General features: G+C 33.3%; 1 protein-coding gene across 2 annotated transcripts in view; it reads right to left on the bottom strand.

The window, feature by feature from the left end:
* The window catches only part of LOC114333773 (ATP-binding cassette sub-family C member 4-like), a 91,881-nt gene that overhangs the window by 54,897 nt on the left and 14,718 nt on the right, over positions 1-22,266 (bottom strand). The window lies entirely within an intron of this gene.

Raw genomic sequence — 22,266 nt, 5'->3', positions numbered from 1 at the left:
AGTTCAGATTAGCAATAGAATAGAATATAAATATGCTTTATTGTCATGAAAAATTTAACAATTTTATAGACAAAGCTTACAAGAACCATAAATAAGAACAATAATAAATAACAATAGTGGAGTCAGTGAAGGTTTTCACCTCCGATTTCGTTGAACCCCCATCGATTTTCATGAAAATTGGTAAGTATGTAAAGGATACCTCAAGAATCAAAGGTGACATGGTGCCAACTTGCGCTTTTACCCTGGCGGGGGATGCCACCCCTTCTCGGGGGTGGAAATTATTTTATTAAAAATAATACCACTAGTCGATAGAGTGACAAATTATAAGTAAAATTTGTTATATAAAGTTATTCCAATAAATCAATAGTTTTTGAGTTATTAAAGATGAAAAGTTTTGATTTTTCCTGAAAAAAATCCATGTTTTAAAGCAGTTTTTCATAAATAACTCAAAAACCATAAGTTTCTTTAAAAAAAGTTGTTATTACCAAAATCGAAGATAATATGAAAATAAATAAGCTCCTTATTCGAAAAATCCTTTATTACATATACAAAGTGAGTTATATGCAATTGAATGTATATTTTTTTCCGCGAGTACTCAAATCTTAGTATTCAAGCTTAAATAACAGGAAAACGATGCACTTTGTTAAATATAGATACTAAACATTTTAATAAAGTACTTAAAGGTAACTATCAAAAAGCTATATAAGAAGTCGATAGCATCAAAATTAAGTAAGTTATGATGGAAATAAGAGGACCCTTTCAGATTTTTTAGGGAAGAATGAAAAATGAAACACACGTCATTTCCACAAAAATTAAAATTTATAGTAACCCATTTAAAACTTTATTTATTTTAACATGAGTAATAACTTCAACAATTTTGACCGGTTTAGAATGCATAATTTTGAAAAAAAAAAATACGATTAAAAAAATTAGAATTTTTAAAATTTTCGTGAATTTCATATTCTTTTGATAATAACTCCAAAAATACTCGATATACTTAAAAAATGGTAAAGAACAAAATTTTAGTTTTAACTTTATTTAAGCTTTTTCTTTTTTTAATATATTTTTACGACAAAAAATAACCGAGATAGAAACATTGAAAACCTAAATTTTACTGCGAGAACCATGTAACCGGGCCACTTCACCTTGTATTAAAAAAAAATAAAGGATTTAGAAAATTATCTTTAATAGAGTGTTATAGACCGTTTACTTAGCTCTGTAATGGTTTTTGGATAAATCTCATATTTCAAAAATTAACTGAGTTATTTTAAAAAAACCAATAACATTTTCTTTGAAAAAATTTTATAGCGGAGATTTTGTATGTATACAGGTTGTGGGAAGTCCAATTAGTCGTTTGTTGTAGGAGATACGAAAAAAGTTTATTTAGGTGAGATTGGGGCATAGATAATATTAGAATTTAAATACATTTCCAAATATAAAGGGCCACCCATATTGACAGGGTGAAACAAAATTATCTTTTGTTTAATGGAACACCCTGTATATTTTTACATTTTTGGATTCTCTTCTTTGTTTTATTTCTTAAAATATCAGGTTTTGTGATGTTATACGAAGTAGTTTAAAAGATAATTACGTTTTTTTTTTAAATTTCATAGCAATATTCACCCCCTGTATAATTGTAGTGATTTGACATCAGAAAATCAATTTATGTTAAAGTGATTTTTAATATGGTCTATTATTGTTAAAAATTATTAATCTAGCAAAACGTTTAATTTTAGCTAATACAGGGTTGGTCGAAACTGAATGAGTGTTTTTAGAATGATTATTATCCCTGTATAGCAACGATATACCATGAATGTGAATTCATACTTGAGAAATGTCCTATATCCAGTCTCAAAAAAAGGGATTCTTCAAACATAATATATATGCAGACAAAATCAGCCAAAAGTGATTTGCGATATCTAATTAAAGGCCGTACCAAGTTGGTTTTGTTGAATATAGCATGAAAGCACGACGATACTTTAGTGATAAGCGTATTTTTCGTAGTAGCTATAGTATGTTGTTTTATGTTATGTATTACCTATATTAAATTAGTTTTAGTATGTTTCGTTTATCTAAAAAAATGTAAAACAAACAAAAATTCTGTTTTTCTTGTAGTTGTTTTTTCGTATAGATATTGTTTTATATTGTAGTAAATTGAATTTAGTTTTAGTATGTTCCGTTTGTTTGTAGAATTATATTTAATTAGATTTGCTTTAATTACTAAAATAAATAAATTTTCAATTATATTTTATGTATTTGTGGAAAAGGAAACCTAGTATTAGCGGCCACATTTCTATAACGGCCAATTGTTTTCTATTTTTAGTGGCCGTTATTGGCAGGTTTTACTGTACCAATAATATTTTATTAAATTATGAATTATTATTTAAATAAAAAATTTATAAACTTGATAAAAGAAAGTTTGTTTAGAATTTACTCCTCTATCTAATTATGGGGTTATTTTTAATAAAATAGTGTTCACCCATGAGAAGGGGTGACATCCACCCCCAGGATAGAAGCGCAAGTTGGTACCACATCATTTTTGTTTCTTGAGGTATCCTCTAACTACTTACCAATTTTCATGAAAATTGATGGAGGTTCAACGAAATCAGGGGTGAAAACCTTCAGTGACTGCCTTTTTGGAAATATAAAAGAATAATTTTTTTCGTGATTGTCGATTTGCTAATTTTCTGATTTTTGGTTGCTATAAGGTTTGAAAAATTAATAAAAATTATAAATCATGCACATAAATGTAAAAGAATATTTATTTTACTTAATTAAACGAGATTGCTTGAGCCAGAATGCTGAAATCTGCATTTTTATCATTAAAAAAAAAGGTGGATTTCACCCCTAAAATGCAGAAAGCGCAGCTTGGTGACATATCAATTTTGTTTTTTGAGGTATCCTCTAACTAATCAACAATTTTCATGAAAATCGATGAAGGTTCAAAGAAATCGTGGGTGAAAACATTCAGTGACTACACTTTCAGAAATATAGAAGAATAAGGTTTTCGTGATTTTCGACTCGTTAATTTTCGGATTTTTGGTTACTATAATGTTTGAAAAATTAAAAAAAAATGTAATTCATGCACATAATTATAAAACAAATATTTATTTTTCTTAATTAAAGATTACTTGCGCCAAAATGCGGAAATCTGCATTTTTTACAATTTAAAAAGTAGGGGTGTATTGCACCCCTAAAATGCAAAAGCGCAAGTTGATGCTATATAACTTTTATTGCTTGAGTTATCCTCTAACTACTTACCGATTTTCATGAAAATCGATGAAGGTTCAACGAAATAGGAAGCTTACAGTGACTGCACTTTCAGAAATCTAAAAAATAATTTTTAAAAAAGGGGTGTATTTCACCCCTAAAATGCAAAAAGCGCAAGTTGGCACTATGTCACCTTTGTTCCTTGAGGTATCCTTTAACCACTCACCAATTTTTATGAAAATCGATGGAGGTTCAACGAAATCTGAGGTAATAACTCATATCCACCTTCATTGACTCCACTACAAATATAATTTACGAAAACTATATAAATCGTCAATATAAATAAAATATAATGAAGTGAAACAAAAAACAGTAATAAGAGTAGCATTACCGGTAGTAATGCAATAGGTCTATAATTGCAGGCATTTGATTTTTCACCACCCTTATGAAGAGGAATACTGATGGCCGTCTTTAGGCACTCTGGAAATTTACCTTTCTCAAAAGAATCATTAATTAGAGAGATGAGGACTCCCAACACACTGTCTGGGAGATTTGAGAAAATTTTTATGGATAGTCCATCGGTACTACAGGAAGATTTGGTTTTGATACTATTGATTGTTTGGATCAGTTCAGATTTATCAACCGGTCTTATAAAGAATGAACTCAACACCTTTCCTGAATTAGGGAGATAGGAAATGGGATCTTGTTGTGGCACAATAGTTGATGTTATATTTTTACTCACATCAGCAACATCAGAGAACTATATTTCAAGTCTATTTAGTTGACTCTATAGTATCTGAGTGGCTAGGGTTGGATTTTCGTGGCAAGCCATTAGGATTTCTTTTTCTTCCCCCATTCAATCCAGTGATTTCTATTTTGCTTCACTTGCTTCTAGTTGTGTCCTCCAATCTTCTTAATGTCATCAGCCCATCTCATTTGTGGCCTTTCTCTGCTTCTCCTTCCTAACTATAACCTCCATTGTTGTATTTCGTGGTTCCATCTTTTATCCTTCCTGCGAAGCTCCATTTTAATTTGGCAGCATGTTCTCCTGTGTCTTTTACTTTGGTCTTGCTTCTAATCTATTTCCTTGTTTTTTTTTGTCTATAAGTCTCACCCCGAGCATTGATCTTTCCATCGCTCTTGTTCCTTTACTATTTTATCCATATTGGCCTTGGTAAGTGTCCACGTGAGTATAAGGAGGATACACTGATCGCAAACTCTGGTTTTCAAATATCGTTCCATTTTAGTGTTTTTCAAGATCCAACTCAGTTTTTCAATTCCTGCCCACGCTAACCTTATTCTTCTGGTAATTTCGGCTATTTGATTTTCTTTGTTGACTTTCATTATCTGTCCCATGTAGATGTATTCGCTTACTGTTTCTAAATTTATGTCGTTCAACGTTATTTTTCTAATATTCGGTGTATTCGTCGTAAAAAAACAAAAATAATGACGAATACGACGAAGCGATTAGGACAGTGTCATCAATATAAATATGTTGCAATTGTTGTACTATCTGAAGTTGGTATGTTTGCTATAAACAGGAGATAGAGTGTGGGTCAAAGGACACTTCCTTGGGGTACGCCAAAGTGGATAGAATGTAGAGCAGTGAGGACCTCTTTAAGTTTTATCTGGAACGATGTTCCGGTCAGGTGTGATTGTAGGAGTATGCAGATTGGATGAGGAAGTTGTCTCTTAAGTTTTGATATTAGACCTTTATGCCAGACCTTATTTAAAATTTGGGAGATACAAAAAAGTCTGCTGTACTGCTTCTTGTTCTCGAGAGCATCCCTTGCAATTCTGACTACCCTATGAACCTGTTCGATTGTGCCGTGTTCGGAAACCGAATTAACACGTGTAATAACAGTGTCTATTCTTTTCAGGAGAAACCTTTCAAACACGTTGGAAGGTAAATGCAATAGGCTAATAGTTGAGTTAAGTCTTTGTTGGGTTATGAATTAGGATGATTTGAGCTACCTTCCATTAGGAGGGGAAGTATCACAATCTTAGGACAGCACTGAAAATGTACATTAGTAGCTTTATGGATTCTTTAAGTAGGTAGTTCTTTAAGAGCTAGTCCTTTTATGAGGACGTATACATGAGCTCTTTTGTATTTAGGTTTTTAATTACTTCTTCGTTTTCGGTCATTTTGACTTTTCTGGTAGGAAGACTCATTTTAATATTTCAAAGAAGAAATGTCTATATACTTACTTACAAGTTGTTCAATGTAATAGGTCTGGATCCCGCGTATGAAAAAAAAGTTGATTAATAGCAAGCTGAAAATTTGTTAATAGCTTAAGGGTGTCTAGTCGGACAAACTTTGATATATGGGAACACTGGAACAGGGGCAGTTTTTATTGTGGAACAGGTTAAAAATTTGGAACGGTCAGACCAGGGAAACGGCACATTTATTTTGTCCGACAGAATAGACTTAAACTCTCCGAACAGAGAGTAAACTCTCATGCAAAAATCAGACTGCTATTTATCACCAAATGGGCGCTTTAATAAGAGGAACATGTAGAATATGTCAAATGACAGGAATTATGATAGGTGATAAATAGCAGTCTGATTTTTGCATGAGAGTTTAATCTCTGTTTGTAGAGTTTAAGTCTATTCTGTCGGACAAAATAAATGTGCAATTTTCGTGGTGTGACCATTCCAAATTTTTAACCTGTTCCACAATTAAAACTGCCCCTGTTCCAGTGTTCCCATATATCAAAGTTTATCCCACTAGACACCCTTAAGCTATTAACAAATTTTCAGCTTGCTATTAATTAACTTTTTTTTCATACGCGGGATCCAGACCTATAACAACAACGTGCCAATTAAGATTCTATACGAGGTGAATTCATACACAACAAAATGGTAGGGGTAAAACTTAAGTTCACGATTTTCAGCGTGGGTTTAAAATCTAATTTTTTATGCAAATAAAGGATACACCTTAACAAATTTCTATTAAGGGGGTAGGCGCAAAATTTGGTCCAATGCTATTTAAATGCATTCTTTTTTTTTTCGAATCCTGAAAAAAGTGATACGCATTTTTGAAAGATTTAAATGCAGAATGAAAGACATTATTACAGAGGACCGAAAGTCCCTAAAAGCTTCTATAATATTTATTATTTTATGTTTATGTTAAGAGAAAGGCTTAAGTAAGATAGAACCTATTCTCTACAATTTTCATTTAAAGTTAGCGTTACTACTACAAAAGTCATGAGAAATAATCGCAACCTTCAAAAAAAAAGACGGTACTTTAAGAGCAAGACTACAAAAGAGATTTTTCTAAAAATAAATAAAGTGATTAAAAAACTATCACTTTTACAACGTCGAGTTGGTAAAAAAGTGGAAAAAAGCATACTAATAAGAGTGTAGGTAATAGATTAAAGATATTAATTATAATTTAACAACAATATTTATGGTAATGTTATATTCTTCTCTCAGTATAGTTTCAATTAATAAATATAACAAATAAAACATATTCTAGAGTCTAGAGCTTCGAAAAATAACAATATAGAAAGTGTGCGATCATTTTGTCTTCCATATAAGGAAACAAAACTATTGATTATGGATTAATACTTGTTAAGAATGTATCAGTGCACATGTACCATCATCATGCACGTGTTTGATTTATAGGTATCTATTCTGTAGACAAAATGAGACGCTATATTAAAAGAAAAGGTAAAAGAATATTAGGTAAAAAGATTTGCTCATATAATACTTATAAGTAAATCTTAACATACGTACAACACTGTGTTTCTAAATAAGTAAAAAATAGTACGCCAGTGAGATATTTCAAATTAAAAATTATTTTTGAATTCTTCGTTCAATTTGTGACAATTTATTTTCCCTTTTTTTCATACTACGCTCCGTTTTTATGAAAAAAATAAATCATTATAACGCTTACAAAATTTCTATAATAATTGATAATTAACTATTTTCAATGGGAAATAAGCCACAATTTTACCAAAAAAAAATGATTTTATTAACGTTTCGACGCCCAAGTCGGGTGTCGTTGTCAAAATACAAAATAATATTAAATTAAACAAAAATGTTTTTGCTAAGTAAAAAATTCTTCTAATAATTTATTTAATCTGACTCATTTATATCGGCAATTCAGGCATGTATTATACATTTTAAGTAGAAGACTTTAAAATGATATTGTCAATATTGATGAGTTGCGTTCCTGGGAAGACTTTACTAAAAGATAGTTCATTTGATAACATGAAATCAACCCAACTTAAGAATATCCGCCACAAAAAATCATAATATGTGATCTGTCTTTAAAAAAACAACCAAACGCAATGGTGGCAGTAAAATTCTCGCGCTAGAGACTCCATAGTAAATCACGAGGGAAAACCAGGAAAAACCTGGTGTTACTATCCTATGATATGGCAATATCATTTTAAAGTCTTCTTCTTTAAAATGTAGATACTTTAAAATGTAGAATACATGCCTGAATTGCCGATATAAATGAGTCAGATTAAATAAATTATTAGAAGAATTTTTTACTTAGTAACAACATTTTTGTTTAATTTAATATTATTTTGTATTTTGAAAACGACCCGACTTGGGCGTCGAAACGTTAATAAAATCATTTTTTTTGTAAAATTGTGGCTTATTTCCCATTGAAAATAGTTGATTATAAAAATGCCACAAGGAAATAGCTTCAGGACAACATAATAATTAATAATATACAAAATTATTACGAATACTTTGTAAGCGTTAAGATGTTTCATTTTTTGCATGAAAACGGCGCATCGTGTGGATAAATGGGAAGATAAATTTTTTAACCCAAATTGAACGAAGAATTCAAAAATAATTTTTAATTTGAAATGGTTAGTGGCGTACTATTTATTTTTTTTTTTAATTTCAGACTATTACCCGTATGCCCCAATGGTAAATATAAAATTCTTAATTGCATGTTAAAAAATGTGCAATAACTACTTCTTAAAACCCACTAAATTTCATTTGCATATCTCAACCGGTTTTAGAGCAATAAATAAATCATCAGTTTGTAGGAAATTTCACCTCGTATTTCGCAAACGAAATATTTGCGGACATTTTTAAAATTATTTTTGACTCTAAAAAGTGGCATTTCGCTAGGAAATTTAATTTTGAACAACTTTTCTGTAGACGTATATACGTGAAAAGTGCAAATAATTCACCCTAATGCATAGGGACAAGCTCAGCCGTTCTCAAAAACGCACTCCTTATAAAAATGTATACTCAAATAGTCTATTTGGGATATAATAGCCTAGGCGAAAATTCAAATAATAAAATTACATTATTGGGATATACATCATTCTTGAATAAATGTACATAGCTTTTAAGTCTAAGTAATAAAAGTAAAAATATTTTAAATTATCTTACGTTAGATAGAACTCGAAAAACCAGCACAAAACACTATACGAGTATATTAATCAAAATTTAAGAAACCGCCACACTCTACTTCTATGGCTAAGGAAGAAATTATCATTAATATTGTAGTGCAAGTGATAAAACCATTATTTGCAATTGTCGACCGGTGTAAATGCAACTGACAAAAAAATTATTGAATTAAAATAATATCGTTTTCAATGAAGTGTAAATAAGAAATGTCAATGACCCAATTCACGAAAAACCGAGGGACAAATTTTGAGGTTACCTATATTTATTGGTCTAGTGAATATTAAATAGGTATTCTGCTTTGATTTTGTTTAGATAATGACATGGTCAAGCTTAAACAATAAAAAAAAGGCATTGGGGATTTTTAATAGGTCACAAGTATTGAATTATTCATTGATGTACGTGAAGAATAACCTCCTTTGAAATAAAATCATATTTTTCCAGAAAATTCTTTTGTTTTATTCGATATACTCTTCTTTTAGCTCAATACAATGATTCCAGCGGTTTTCCAACTTCTTTGGGGTGTAAAGCTAGTTCGCATCCGTAGTAGAATACTACACGTGCACCCTGGGTAATGCTAAATGAACTAGCACAATAGGCCGCCATACAATCTAAAACCTCTAGATATCCTGGCAAGAACACATTACTAATAAGATATGCCTCCAACCAACAATTTAAAAGGACCTTCTTAGGACCAAACAACCAAACGACGCGTCCGAATCTGCCATTTCAATATAGAAGGTATTATTAATATACACACACCCAAACTTATATGGAATCATCTGATATTTCTTACTATTTCGTGCGAATTTAAAAAAACGAACAAACGAAGTCAAACAATATTTATTTTAAAGCAATTTAATAACAAATACATAACAATTAAATAAAACAATAAAGTATTTAACAAACAAATTGAAAGTAGTTCTTTTAAAGTCAATAGCATACAAAATTTCAATGTAAAACAAATAATGTTTAAATTGTTTTTATTTTTTTTTTGTATTTTGTGGTAGTCAGTGTTATCACCTCTAGCCCTTATGCAAGCTTCAGTTTGCGTGGGTACGCTCCTAATCAAATTATCAACATTTTGTTGTGGTAGGTTGCTCCATCCCTTCAGAACAGTTTGAACTAGCAGTGCGGTGTTTTGTGGATTATCCCGGCAAGCTCTAATTTTTCTTTTAAGCATATCCCACAAATACTCTATAGGATTAAGCTCGGGTGAGCAAGCAGACCACTCCAAACAAGGGATACCTTCTGCTTCAATGATGTCTGTAGTCACTTTAAGGGTATGTAGAGGTCCATTATCATGCAATAAAATTAAATTTTCTTCTGTTGCACCTCTCCAGAGCCTGACTACAGATTATCTACATACGTGTGAGCAGTTTAAGTCGATTGGATCAAAATTAAAGGAGTTTTTTACGGATCACAATTCCTCTCCAGAACATTACACTTCCCCTTGTATATTTGTGAACAGATCTGACAGTTTTCGTTCTTCCTTGTATTCCTCGACCTCTAAGTATACGATTTCATGGGTCATCTGATTTTACACAAATCCTGACTTTTTTTGAAAATAGCACATTTTGTCAATTCCCAATGTTCCAGTTTTGGTGGTGAAGACACCAATTTAGGCGATCAATCTTGTGCTGCGTGAATAACTCGGGAACCTATAACTGTCTTCTACTATATACTTCTTGGCACGAACTCTTCTTCTTATCGTTTCAACTAAAATAGTTACACCTGTATCTTCCAAAAGTTGCCTTTGGAGCTGCAGGTGAGAAATGGTTGGATGTCTTCCAGCTGAATGGGCTATTAAACGATCGTGGCGAGCCGTTATTACTTTTTGGCGACTTTCCCTTGCTTTATTTTTTAGCTTTACTAGTCCTGTTACCTAGCATAGGTTTTGGACAGAACGAACTGTATTACGCCTAGCTCTACAGCTTTGTCCCTCTGAGAACATTACTTTCTCCACAAGACCAATAATCTTTCCTCGTTGTAAGTTCTATAACCCCACATGAGGCATATTTTTGTTTTTGAACGCAAAAGTTAGTTTATATATGTATTTTCGTTCAATTTGCCACTCACGCAAAGAACCTATACCGTACCGAGCTGTACTATCCGATTGTCTGATATATTTGTTTATTTTCAATAAAAACCGTTATTTTTCGCAACAAGTTTTTTCAAAAGAAATAAATATGACTTTGAAATACATGGTGATTTCATATAAGTTTGGTGTGTGTATTTATTTATATTTTTTAAATTATGTGTTTTGATTGTATCTATGCCACACGATAAATAAAAATCCAACAATGCCGTCCTAATAATACGATTCTGGAATCTCTGCATAATAGGTGTTTGTTTCATCAATTATCTCTTCGTTCGAGTTGAAGTTTTTGTTTACGAACCATCTCTGCAGATTTAGGAACACATAATAATCGACGGGGGACAAATCTGTAGTTTAAGCCCATGAAAAGCAATTCGAAGCCCAACTCATGAATTTTTGCTATTGTCATAACGCTCTAGTGAGTTAGTGCATTATCTTAAAGAAACAATTGTATCTTCTGCATATTGGACCGTTTCTCACTAGGTTGATCCCAAAATACCGTGGCCATCACCTGTTTGAGGTTTACTGTAAAGAGGCCGAAATCATTAGACCGAAAGCAGTAGACCGAACTCATTAGACCGAAAAGCACTTTACCGAAACTTCGCTAGACCGAACAGTAGGAGACCGAAAAGCAGGAGACCGAAAAGCATTAGGTACATAATACAGGGTGCTCAAACAAGATTGAAATCTGAGCAAGGGTAACATCAACCCCCCTTCATCCTTTATTAAGGCTTAGGACTGGCAGCACAAAGTAGGTACTGGCGAGTGTAGAGGTTGTTTTTTTTTTGCTTTTTTTGGTTTATTTTTATTTTTTATATACAATACTAAAAATTAAATATCTACTAAAAATAGTTTAGAGGTTTTTTGTTTTGTCTTTTGTTTATTTTTTTGTTTTTATTCGATTTTGGTTTATTTTTTATTTATTATATACGATACTAAAAGTTAAATACTAAAAATAGTTAAGAGGTTGTTTTTTTGCTTTGTTTTGTGTTGACGTCAAACCACCCTTAATTTATTTCTACCTTCACTAATTTGGTATAGGTATAGGTATAGGTATAGGTATATAAAATAATACAAAAAAATACAATAAACAAAAAGACAGATATACAAAATCTTAGCATAATTTACTGCAATCTTTTTTATTTTATGCACCATTTCGGTCTAATACTGTTCGGTCTAGTGAGGTTTCTGTAAAGTGCTTTTCGGTCCAATGAGTTCGGTCTACTCATTTCGGTCTAATGATTTCGGTCTAATTGTCGTGTACCCCTTTTCGACCCACTAATCGACTGTAGGCTGCTTCGGAGCACTTTTGCCGGCTTCGGTCCACTACCGTACGTTCAATATGTCCTCGAATGTGTAGTAGTGGATTCATATTTCATCAGCGGTTATCAGTCGACGCCAAAAGTCAGATAAATTGCGCTTCATAAGGTCCAAACTCTGCTAAGAAGTGGTCATGCCATCATTATTTTGGTCAATGGTCAGCAAACGCGGCACACAATGGCAGTACAAGCATTTTTTAGTAATTCTTGTGTCCTCTGCCAATTCATACACCTCCATTTACGATTAGCTAGAACCATTTCGTGGACTTTCTTTACATTTTCCGGTGTAACTACATCTGTGGGCAGTCAAGTGCATGGTTCATCCAATGTATAGGTTACGGGTAAAGTTAGGTAAACGTGTAGGTAATTCTAGGATTACCCGGGTAAAGTGCGAAGTACTCGCCAGGATTTGGTAGACTCAATGCAAAAATGTAAATCATCATCATCACGTAGCGCTACAACCCTGGGTGGGTCCTGACTGACTGTACAACTTTCTTCCAATTTATTCGGTCTTCCATCAACCTAGGGTCAAATGGAATGTTCATTTTTCGGAGATCTGCTTGGATGTTATCTCTCCATCTCATTCTGGGACGTCCGAGTGTTCTTTTTCCTGTAGAAATCTCCTCCCATACCAGTCTTACAAGTCTCTCCTCATGAAATCTGTGCACGTGGCCTGCCCATCTTAGTCGCTGTGATTTAATTTCTTGGACAATATCGGTGGCATTGTAGAGTTATTTTCATTCGAAGTTGGTTCTGATTCTATACTGGTTTGTGTTAATGTCGTGGTGAGGTCCGAAAATGTTTCTAAGTATTTTTCGTCCAAAGGCTGAGCGTTTCTTCGTTTGGTTTGGTGATGGTCCACGTTTCGCAACCATATGTTATTACAGGTCTGACTATGGGTTTATAGATTTTGATCTTGGAACTTCTTGTAAGATTTTTTTGACTTTATAAACTTATCCAGTGCGAATAGACAGCGATTTGCTGATTGGATTTTGTCTTTTATTTCTTCAGTAACATCGTTGTCAGCTGTGATTACGGCCCCCATATACTTAAAACGTTGTACTCTTTCGAAATCGAAGGTGTTGACCGTCACATTTTGTCCTATCCTGTCTCTTCGTGTCGTTCTATTTATACACATATATTTCGTCTTCTCTTCATTTATCCTCAGCCCTTCTTCGCTTGTTGCTCCTTCCACCTTGTTGAAAATGGCTTTTGTGGATAGGATTCACAATCCATTTTTGAGTCTCCAACAAGATCAATGTCACCTGCGTGTGCTAGTACAATAACTTGGGACCTTGAACCCACAGCAGTTCTGTTTTTATTTCGGCCGACCTCATGGCTTTCTCTAATATAAGGTTAAAAAGTAGTGGAGATAACGCATCACCCTGTTTGAGTCCACTGTTGATTTCGAAGCTGTCAGACAGTTTATTATTTACACGTACTTTTGATATTCCACCCTACATACAGACTTTAGTCATCCGAATGAGTTTCTTTGGTATTGAGAACTCCTCCATGGCATTCCATACTCGGCTTCTTTCTACGCTGTCATATTATGCCTGTCGAAAGTCTATGAAGAGTTTGTGTATGGTTCTGTTATACTCCTATCCCTTTTCTAGAAGCTGTCTCAGCGTGAATAGTTGATCTATTGTGGATCTGTTTGCCCTAAAACCGGCTTGATATTCTCCTAGGACATTTTCAGCATAAGGGGTTAGTCTACTAAGAATGATGTTTGAGAGGATTTTATATGCTGTGTTTAATAATGAAATTCCTCTGTAATTCGCGCATTTTGATTTGTCCCCTTTTTGTGGATGGGCACTATGATGTTTTCCTTCCATCTTGCTGGTATTCTTTCTTCTAACCATATCTGTTATTAATTGGTGGATTTGGCGATGTAGTGTTTCTCCACCATATTTCAGAAATTCTGCTGGTATCTCGTCCGTACCCGGCGCTTTGTGATTTTTCAGCTTATTTAAGGCCTTTCGGGTTTCTTCAAAAGAGGGATATTCGACGGGCATGTTTGCTGTTATATAGATCTCTTCTTTGTGCTGTTCTTCCTGTATGATCTTTAGAAGCTTCCTGAAATACCCTTTCCGTTCTTCTGTTAGTTCTTTATCGTCGATTATCATATGTCCATGATTATCTCTCAGTGTATGGATAGAATTGGTTCTATGTCCTCTTTTCTCAGTGGAGATTGCTTTATAGAATTCTCTGGAGCCTGGTTTGGGTCGGTCTCTCTCCATAGCTTCATATTTTTGTTGTTCATAGTTTCTTTTCTGTGTGCATATCATTTTTCTTGTTTCTTTTCGGCAGTCGTCGTATTCCTTTTTACTTTTGTCTGTTTGTAGTTGTATCCATGTCTTCCTTACTATTTGTCTTTTTTCCAGCTGTTTCCGACATTCATCGTCATACCATGTTTTTGCACTCTTCTGCATACTCCTTCCAAATTCAGCTGTCTTGGTTACTCCTCTTGTCAGCTGTCTTGGTTATTATTTCGGTAAAAATGCAAAGCTGTTGGAAATATTAGTAACTCCAAATGCCACAGCTTATTGTTTAGTGAGAGATCGAAAATCCTTTTGTCCATTTGCATCATTTTTCCAAACACAGAAAATATGTAGCTGTCAAAAATACAGTAATGGCCACATCGCTCTAAAATTTTACATGTATGCCTAAGAAAGGTTAGACATTTTTGAAATTTTTTGTGAGATCGCAGTGCCTCAATCGGCAAAGAAGTTTACTTATCAGACCATCAGATAAATAGGTAACACATGAACTTAGTTTTACTAATATTGATTTTCAAACCTATTTTATTGGCTTCGGTGGAAAGCGTTTCCAATTGGTCAGCCACATCTTGAAACCTTTGTCCTAATAGGCAGATATCGTCGGCGTATTCTAGATCGCTTAGGCGTGTGGTTAACGTCCATTGTGTACCTCTTGTGTGGGAGTCTAGTTTGGAGAGAACATAGTCTAGCTAGAGCTATGTTAAAAAGAAACAAAGAAGGCACGCATCCCTGTCTGACTCCAGTAAGTACGTCAAATTTGCCATTGTTGATCCATTGTGTATCACGCTGCATTTCGCATGAGTGTACAGTGACTTTAAATGGAAATTATTTTATGCGGGATGTCTTTTAAAATGCTTTTAATGTCGTGGAAAATAATATTGGTCAAATATCATCGTATAAAATAGATACCTAACTATAATGAAGCAATCCAAATGCTAACTGTATATTGTCCGTATTGCACGTAATTTTGTTCACTGTAACGTCAACGCGTCTTAATATTATTTAAATTAGATCTTAAAAGGTGAAGGTGAAAAAATGGTGCAATTTTTTTTAAATAACTATTATCTTATATTCGATAACATTTCTGTGTATTCTTCTGGTAGAAGTAAATGAACATGATAAGTAGGTAATAAAAGGGGAATTATAATATCAGTTAATAATTTATGGAACCAAACCAACAAGGTATGGTAAGGCGAAGAAAACGGAGATGGCTAACCACACACTCCGCATGGGTCTGGGAATCCACCCTGACATTCAACTGAAAACTGTCCAACTATTTTTTTGAATATTCACACCTTTTATATCAAAAACTACTAACTTGAGAGCAATTGTGGTACATATTGTGCCATTTTTATAACTCCATGGACAATGGCAGATTTATTTAATTTTGACAGAAAAAAAATTTTATTTACAGTTTTGTTTGCAGACACAGACAAAACTTTGAACTGTACAATATCTACAAAATACATTTGAACATGATAAAAATAACAGCGCAACAGATGGAAATGAGAAGGCGGGGTAAACTAAAGCTGGGGTAATATAGAATGCTCAGAAGATCGGTGTTACTAATAATTGTAAAATCCAAGTAAGAGATAGATCAAAATCGTGCAGAAATCTTGAGAAGATCGAGACCTTTCAAGAGCTGTAGCAACGTGATGATGACAGTGCATTGCGGGAGTATAACAAAGTAGTCTGCTAAATGGCAGCCATTCCCTAATGTTTTTAACCGTTTTGCTATTATTTACTTCCAAGATTTCAAAGAATACCGTTCATAGTGGTTCTCCCTATCTACCTCCTTTGGGAACACTCACACCCTTGCATTTACCTTTCAATATCTTACTTACCAGAAAACGATACGAGAAGACATCCTAGTAATATCATAATTTATGAATCATTATTACAAACATTCCCCAAACAATCCAAAAAAGCTTTATAAACACTAAATTTTCAAAAGACTTTTTGAACGTTTACGTTTAGCATTTTTGCAATAATAACTTATAGACAGCACATCCAACCATATTGTCATTTGATATGATTTTTTTAATCTTTTACAAAAAATATATAGTGCAAAAATTATACTTTTATGTTTCAGTATAATAGAATAATCATATAATAACTTAATCGAAAATATTTCTGCAATGATGACATAGTTTTTTATGTACCAAGGGCACTAAAAAATGTTTATGCCTAAGAGCGACAATCTCACAAACACGAGGGCCTCTGGCCCGAGTAATGGTCACGGTGCATACAAACTTTTATGCTATACTAGTTTCTTACCGTATTCACAATCTTCGCATTCACAATTTTTTAAAATTCAGAATATTTATCATAGTAGAGTGGGCAATATCATCGTAGAGTAAATTCCTGACGAAATCTCAAAAAAGCTGAAAGAACAACATAAAACTTGCTACCGAAGAAATCAGGAGATGCATAGGACAGAGAATACGACAAATAACAAAATTACTAAACTGGATGGCAGAAAACTGTGCAAAACATATTAATGAAAATCTGCTGCTTGGCTACTTCGGTGATCTCGCTGAAACGTTTACTCCCAGTTCTATATGTTCCAAATCTAATTATTAACCTATTAACATCGCTAATTACCATAAGTTAAGATGGGATTACCACAGATATGATATTAGAAGGAGGTAAGGAACTCATTGCAATTGTAACTAAGCTTATAGACAGTTGTTTACACCAGGGCGAAGTCCCTAAGAGCTGGAACAACTCTAAAGTAATCTTATTACACAAGAAAGGTGATAATTGAAAGTTGGAAAACTACAGGCCCATCAGTCTACTGTCACACCTGTTTAAAATACTTACCAAAGTCATAACTACCCGACTAACAAGGAAATTAGATGAATACCAACCATATGAACAGGTAGGTTTTAGAAAAGGCTATTCAACTTCCGATCACCTGTTAACCACAAAAATATTAACAGAAAAATGTCACGAATACCAGTTTCCAGTTTTTATAGAATTTGTAGACTACGAAAAAGCTTTCGACACTATAGAACACACGGCCGTAATAATCGCAATGCAAAATTGTAGAATAAACAGCAGATATTATATTAACTTAATAAAAGAAACAATGAACCAAGCTACAGCTACATACTACCTAAATGAAAATGAATACACGAAACCCATACCATTAAACAGGGAAGTCAAACAGGGAGAGACTCTATCACCCAAACTGTTCACCTTAGTTTTGGAGGACGTGTTTAAAAATCTAAATTGGAAATATAAGGGAATAAACATCAATGGCCTCAGTAATCTACGATTTGCGGATGACATAATCCTGATAGCTACTGACCTACAATAACTGCAAACCATGCTTTCAGAACTATACACATAATTTTCTAAAATAGGACTGAAAATTAATTTAAACAAAACAAAAGTCATGCACTCCGAGGAAACCGTGACAATAATAAACGACAAAGTTATAGAAAAAGTTGAAGAATATATATATATATATATATATATATATATATATATATATATATATATATATATATATATATGTATTTAGGACAAAAAATAATACTAAATAGGGAAATTCAAACGGAAGAAATAAAAAAAAAAGAAAGTTAGCATGGGCAGCATTCGGCAAACTGAACTATATACTCAGAAATCAGCAAATTCAACTACATCTTAGATCTAAAGTTTTTGATGCATGCATTATTCCGATATTAGCGTATGGGGCACAAACATGTACAATCACAAAAAAGAATATGAACATACTCGGAGTCACTCAACACGCGATGGAAAGAGCAATGTTTGGCATATCACTTAAGAACAGGAAAACAAACACATGGATAAGACAGAAAACCAAAGTCACCGATATGGTACAAAAATCATTAAAATAGAAATGGGAATACGCTGGACGTGTAGCTAGGAGCGATCTAAAAGACCCAGAGGCAGACCTCCTATGAGAGCGACAGATGATCTGAAACGAACTGCCGGGAAAAATTGGCTACAAGTAGCGTGCAACAAAAAATAATGGAAAGGAAGACTTGAAGAGGCTTATGTTCAGATGTGGACGTGAATGGCTAGACGAAGAAGAAGAAGCGAATATTTGAAGCGTCGTTCAAAAGGATACCAGCAAAAGAAATCTAGAGAAGATGTTTTAAAATTATCCATGAAGCACCAGCACCGAATGCGACGTTTTTAAAAGTTCCACGATACGTGGTCACGTGATTGTTTACACGGTTGTATAAAACCCCTTTATTATTGCAAAATATCTAGGATTAGCCATGCTGATCAGAGGGGTCACTCTCTGCGTCGAACATCGACAACTCTTCCTGCAGACGCTGCAGCCAGTATGATAACGTTAAAGAGACTTGGTAGATGGAAGAGTACGTCAATTGCTGAAGGATATTTTATAGAGGGAATATATTTTCAAAAAAAAATAAGGTTTCAGGGATGCTGATAGGCATACCTTCTGAATCTGGTTGTTCGCTACATAAACTTAATACACAGATAATAAAACATTTGCTGCTGGCAATCGATCTAGTATAGTATATCTTCAAAACATTTGATTTTAAGAATACTGGCAGGGATACCTTCTGGATCTGGCTTTTCTTTACATAAACTTAATACGCAGATAATTAAACATTTGTTGCTGGCAATCTTTCTATCACCGGATATTTCCAGAATTGCCAGTTTTATGTGAATTCCTCAAAATTATGTTATGTATTTATAGATCTAATTCCATATTTTGTAAATGTAATAATAAATGTAATTAAGAAATTATCATTTTTTTTTTGTCTTTATGCTTATCCGGGCTGTTAAGTATACTATGGTTATGTAGTTGGCTAAACAATACAAATAATAATAGACTAGCGTGAACAAATTATTTTTTCGGTTTTATTTCTTAGAACTGGTGCTAATAGTTTGACATTAACGTCACGTATTTGGGAGGTCAGGTACAAAAAAAATACAAACGTCGATCGGATCTTAGTGTAAACAGTAAGACCTGCATGTTTTATTAGTACCTACCTACCGTGTTCTAGACACGATTAACCATTATATTAATCAAGAACTGATTAAATAGATGTCTCGTAAATCTCGTATCTAATAATCAAAATAAAGGACGACTACAAAAATATAAAATGATCAAAAACAAAGTTAACCATTAAGTACTAACACATTAAATTAACTACGTTTACACTATCACGTCATCTGAGAGACAGACGTCTCTTTTTTTATTCATATTTATTTTTTGTCTACTGCATATTGTAGAGTCCTTTCGTCTCCTTTATTTGTCGTCTTCTTGCCTTATAAATTGTAAAAGGCAGAGATTAAGGATGTAAACAGAAAGTGGTTCCACGAGAGGTTTCAGATTTATTGTTGACATCTGGGACTTCTCATTTCTTTAATATATGTCGCTACAGCATCCGATACGTGAATTATTTTTATAATTCGGCTTAAATAGACATTTTGACTTCGTTTCAATTCAGAGGTATTCATGTAGCCCCACTGAGGGATCTGCAGAGACCGAAACGTACGTATGGTGATGATGGATCATCTCTGAACCGAAATATAAGCTGTGTTTCATTCAACTTTCTAGAATTTGTTTATTACGCCAGTCAATGGGAGCAAGAATAGGATATTACCTCCGAATTATATCCTACTGCATGGATTTTAATGAAATTTTGTGCCTAGCCTCTCCTTATCTCCTAATTCAAATTCTACCCTATGCCGATGTGTGCTTTTATCTTGGGGGTGGTTCCCACTCCTTCTTAGGGGTGGAATTTTTTTTGTTAAAATTACCACGGAATTCGCTAGAGAATATAATTCTAAGCAAAAACTGTTCTATAATTTTTTTTTTTGAAAACTCAATACTTTTTGAGATATTCGTGGTTGAAAATTGGCCATTTTCATTGAAACATAATATACCTTTTCGAACGGTTTTTTGCGAATACCTTAAAAACTATGCATCTAACTAAAAAAACTATATTAAACATTTTTGTAGGCTATAAAAAAACAAAGAGATACTTGCCTTCAGAAATTTTCTAGTTATAATACAAAAAGAGATATGGTAGGTGAAAATAGTTTGTTTCTTGGTACATTCTCAAATTGGTGTATTCAACTTGAAATAACAGAGAAACGGTCGATTTTAGGTGTATAATGCTTCTTATACCTTTTGTAGTGCTTGAAAAGACCTTTAACAGGGGCTATATTAAAGCTCCATTATATTAAAACAAAGCGAGATATGCTGCAAACAAAATTGATAACTAATGTATTTTAAGAAAAAATGAGAAGTAATTTTAACCCCCATCCACCAAAATGTAAATGGATCGTTTTCCTTCCACAATACCTTTTATTATAGTGTTATTTCTATGTTTAAAAAGTTGGACGGGTTTAAAATGAATGGTTTTTGAAAAAAAAAAGGTCAAATTATAGAGAGCATTTTTAAAATTTCTTAAAAATCTTTCTTTTTCTCCATATAACTTGAAAATATAAGAGATACAGTAATGAAAAATAAAAAGGAAATTTTTTTCTGAAAGTGTCCTACATTTTTGTGTGGTATCTTTTTTTCGTATCTCTTATCTTTTTCGAGTTACATGGAGGAAAACATAGATTTTTAAGAAAATTTAAAAATGCGCTCTGTAATTTGATCTTATTTTTTTCAAAAAACATTCATTTTAATCCAGTCCAACTTTTTGAACATAGAAGTAACACTATAATAAAAAGTATTGCAGAAGGAAAACGATGTATTTAAATTCTGATGGATGAGGGGTTAAATATAGGTACTTCTCATTTCTTCTTAAAATACATTAGTCATCAACTTTTTTGCAGAATATCTCGCTTAGTTTGAATGTACTCGACACTTGTATTGCTCATTTTAAAGGTCTTGTCAAGCACTACAAAACTTATTAGTATCATTATACACCTAAAATCGACAGTTTCTCTGTAATTTCAAGTTTAATACATCGATTTGAGCATGCAGCAAAAAAACAAACTCTTCTTACCTACCATATTATCTCTCTTTGTATTACATCGGTCTCTTACTGGACATCGGTTAACCCCAATAATAACACATCTGAGGAAATAAAAAGGCGAATAATAATTGTAAACAGGTGTTAGCATGGTCTATCGAAGTACTTATGTAACAAACGTCTGTCTCGAAAAACTCGTATAAGGCTGTATAGAACATTTGATACTCCCCGTTCTCACATATGGATCAGAGGCATGGACGCTAACTAAAACAGATGAATTCGCTCTATCGATTTTTGAAAGAAAAGTGCTACGCAAGATATTCGGAGCAGTCTGTGAGAACGGAATATGGAGGCGTAGATATATGGAAGCATACGTTTGGTGGAAAAGATATTATCACTGTAATTAAGCGAACCCGCCTGCAGTGGGCAGGACATGTAGCCCGGGCCCCTGAATCGAACATGATAAAAAAGATTCTAACAGCTCAACCCGTGGGAATGAGAAGACGGGGTAGACCAAAGTTGAGGTGGATGGACGGGGTAAAATGGCCAATTTTCAAACACGAATAACTCAAAAAGTATCGAGTTTTCAAAAAATAATTATAGAACAGTTTTTGCTTAAAATTAGGTTCTCTAGTCTGTTCCGTGACTATTTTAACCAAAACATTTTTCACCCCCCGAGAAAGGGTGGGAACCACTCCCAAGTTAAAAGCGCACATCGGCATAGGGTAGACTTTGTTTCTTGAGCTATTCCCTACTTACTGTGAAAATATCAAGTAAATCGATGTAGTAGGATGGAATTCGGAGCCAAATACCCTCATTGACTGCCCTATAAGTAGTTTTTGTTTTGTCACTTTTGGGTTTTAAAAATCAATACGATAAAAAAAGTAAGAACTAATAAACACATAAATAAATAATCTGTATTATTTAATAGTTACTGGTAAAGCTAAACACAGAACATCGTTTGAAGGCCAGATCTAATTGTGAAATCCATAAACACTGCATTACATTTTTTCAATTACATAATCCATATATAACCGATA

The sequence above is a fragment of the Diabrotica virgifera genome, chromosome 1 (genome assembly GCF_917563875.1).
Source record: "Diabrotica virgifera virgifera chromosome 1, PGI_DIABVI_V3a".
Taxonomy (NCBI): domain Eukaryota; kingdom Metazoa; phylum Arthropoda; class Insecta; order Coleoptera; family Chrysomelidae; genus Diabrotica; species Diabrotica virgifera.
Note: the sequence above shows the minus strand (reverse complement) of the source record. Positions and strands in the feature narration are given on the sequence as shown.